Raw genomic sequence first — 3,337 nt, 5'->3', positions numbered from 1 at the left:
AAGAATAAGTCCTCATTCACACAGAAGTATTGCCTATTGGATCTGCAAAGAACCTCAGAGTCATCTATCCTATTCCTAATTTTGTAGATGAGGAAATGTACAAGAATTGAACAAAATATTTGAATTTACAAGATAGTTAAAGACAATTCTAGGAGTCAAGTGATCTGCCTCACAGCCCCATTGCTATCTATCCTTAAGAATTCTCTGTAGGAGGACTGGAAGAAGGTTGGTATTATGAAACCCAAAACTCTTTTTGCAGGTGTGACCTCCCAAACTGAAAAATGTTCTAAAACAGTGAAGGTTAAATTTAACTTAGGTTGTATTGTACTTTAGTGATCCAACTGTGTACAGCCTCCCAAGTGCTGGGATTACAGGTATGCGCCACCACGCCCAGTCTGAATTGTCCTCTCAGCATGCCCCGCGGGAAGGGGCCAGCATGGCAGGTTCAGGAATCGAACTCCCGGCACCTGCATCTACCTAAGCAGGCGCTTTAATCAGCCGAGCTATTTGGCTGACCAACAATTTAGTTTCTAAATTTCCATTTGTATGTTAAGAATATTTAAGATATGATACGTTACACTTTTTGACTTTTTTTTTTGCGGAACCGGGAACCGGGGATTGAACTCAGACTCTTGCGTGCTTTTCCTACTGAGCCATCTCCCCGGACCCTACACTTTTTGATTTCAACAAAGAAATACACAATATTTTTGTCTAGTTAGATGCCAAGTGCTACTAAACTCTTCAATGAGAACTCATGAGCTATTTATAAGGCAAATGATTTTCATTGACTCAACGTACAGATGAGAAACTGAAACTCTGAAAGATACGTAAGCCATTCATGGTCATCAAAGTGCGTAAGCAGGATTCAAACCCAGCCTGCCTTATTCTACTTGATTGGAGTTTTTACGTTTATAAATAAAGTACATATTAAAAGGGAATTTTTAAAAATAAATGTGAGTAATTAAGTAAAAACCTTATGAAACATTACTTTTTCATTTTTAGTAAAGTAATGGCTTCCTGTTCCTATTTATTATAATTTTGTTTCTTTCTGATCTCTGTAGCAAGGAAAATGTCCTGGCCATAGAAAACAGCGGGAGGTGATGAAGAAGCCAGTTCAAATTCCTGAATTCAGAGTCTGAGTTAGACATAAAAAGAAATCACTGGCAATAAAAATACAAAGGGGTGTGTAGAAATAATGGTGCTATTAACAAAAATAGGATGCCATGATGAGAAAACGTTGGAGTTGTTTTTCGTAGATAAGCAGGCACGTCGCCATGCTCAGAGCCTCCTCTAACACAATTTCTTCCTCTCTTGTGGTTATTCTCACTAAGTTATTACAGGACATTTATTACTAAGAATACAAGCAGTATTTTGACTTGGAGCCATAATGCAAACTCAAATTTGGCACAATATACTCAGACATCACTTTAAACTTTGAAAATTATGACTTTTATTAAAGATTCAGTATAGAGCCAGCAAGATAATAAATCTGGAATTGATTCTCTGGTGTGGGTGATATTCCTGTAACCTCAGTGGTCACCTCCCGGCTCTCAGGGCTGCTAATGTTGTTGCCTGCTTCGCACTCTGCCTGCTTCTTAACCCTGCACCTTGAGTGGTTTCCTCTTCTTCCTCCCCCTGGTCTCACGTTGTTAGACCTGAAAGTTTAATTCAAAACCAAGAAAGGGAGGCATTATCACCTCTACAATTAAACCTGAGTGTGGACTTTGGCTTATAATTGGTTTTGAATTTGCATTTTGGTAAGCCCTTCTTGATTGCTAACTTTTTGACACTTCTACTAACAAGTATTGGAACCCATAACTGTTTTTTTTTTTCTCTGACCTTTTTTCCAAGTCCTCTCTATTAAGATTTTGTGAATATGTGTATTTGTGGAACGTATGAGTAGTAATCAGGTAGACGCAAACAGTGCTTCTCTCTGTGATAACTTGTGTTAACATTTGAGGACATTGTCAGAAAAGGGAATGGTTCTAAAACGTCAGAATTAAGAGGAGCATCTGACGTAGTTTATTACTGAAAGTTGAGGCTGTCATTTATCAAAATAATGCAACTTGCTGGGAGTTTGATCCCCAGTGGCGACTGAGACTGGGCATGGTGGCGTGCGCCTGTAATCCCAGAGCTTGGGAGGCTGAAAAGCAGGAGAATCACTACGAGTCCGATCTGTATAATGAGACCCTATAGATACCGTAGACACTGTCAAAAAAAAAAAAAAAATTCAACTTGGTGTAACTAGGGTCCCAGAATAGCGGGTGCTCAGACACTTACCATCCGCACCTCAGTGCCCTGGCGTGACAGGGTGGCTGGCGGAAGGAGACGGCCATATCTATTTCTGTTGAAAAGTGAACCTCCAGATGTCAGCCTTAACTCTTATTCTTGGAAACTTACTCTTGTTCCCAAAATGATTTTCAATACAGAGCTCTATCTTTAATCAAACAAGTAAAAGTCAAAATAACTTCTCATATATCAGAAAACTCATGTATTATAATTGATAGGTATGATAATAAAAACAAAAGTTTCTTGACCTTGATATCTTTCGCAGTGTAACAGCCCTTTGCACTTTTCTCAAAGTGATAAATGTATGTAATGAATTCTGAAACATGCCTTTCAAAGGAATCCATGCATTTATTAGGAAACTTACAGAGACCAAGTCTAATTAATACTTAAGAAAGGAGTTATTTCTCAGTCAGATGTAAAAAAAAAAAAAAAATTGAAACTTTCAAATGAAATGCCAAAGACTATGTGTCACGGCAGGAGTGACGATCGATTATGCCAAACTGAAGCCACTTCAGGAAGTGTAATTTCAGCAGGGGCCATTTGGGCTGTATTTCCTTAGTTGCAGCAAGCCATAAAGGTCCTTCTGGAAGTAGCGTCCTTCACACACTGTACACAGCCTTGATCTCCAGAAACGATTAATCAGGGCTGCAATGAACTTGAATAAATAAACTCTGAAGTAAGCCTTGTCTTTCTTGAACTTCTGCATTTCTGCCTCCTTATGTCTCCTAATAACTTTCCAAGAATTTACTAACCTAGTCCTGATATCTGTCAGTCCTGTCATCCTTTTAAAATGTATTATTTTTTTGTGTAAAACATATAAAAGCATAATAGTTTGGTCATTTTTTTTCTTCATAGACATTACTGTCTTATGAAGACCTCAATGACATATAAAATGTGTGTGTTTTTTTTTTCACTCATTAAAATCAGCTCCTATATTATTTCAGCTTTTCAATCTAGTTAAACAGCCCACATAAAAATTCAGTGTGTATGTGTGGCGGATGTCCTTACCCTTTCCTACATCACTTTGTAGAAAATGCATAAACAGGCA

At 38.0% G+C, this 3,337-nt stretch overlaps 1 pseudogene; it reads right to left on the bottom strand.

Annotated features, from left to right (window-relative positions):
• The window catches only part of LOC101589753, a 9,811-nt pseudogene extending 7,475 nt beyond the window's left edge, over positions 1 to 2,336 (bottom strand).
• Positions 2,337 to 3,337: the final 1,001 nt, after the last annotated feature.

The sequence above is a fragment of the Octodon degus genome, unplaced genomic scaffold (assembly GCF_000260255.1).
Source record: "Octodon degus isolate 3935 unplaced genomic scaffold, OctDeg1.0 scaffold00157, whole genome shotgun sequence".
Lineage (NCBI taxonomy): Eukaryota > Metazoa > Chordata > Mammalia > Rodentia > Octodontidae > Octodon > Octodon degus.
The sequence above is the reverse complement of the archived record's forward strand: the minus strand, read 5'-3'. Positions and strand labels throughout refer to the sequence as shown.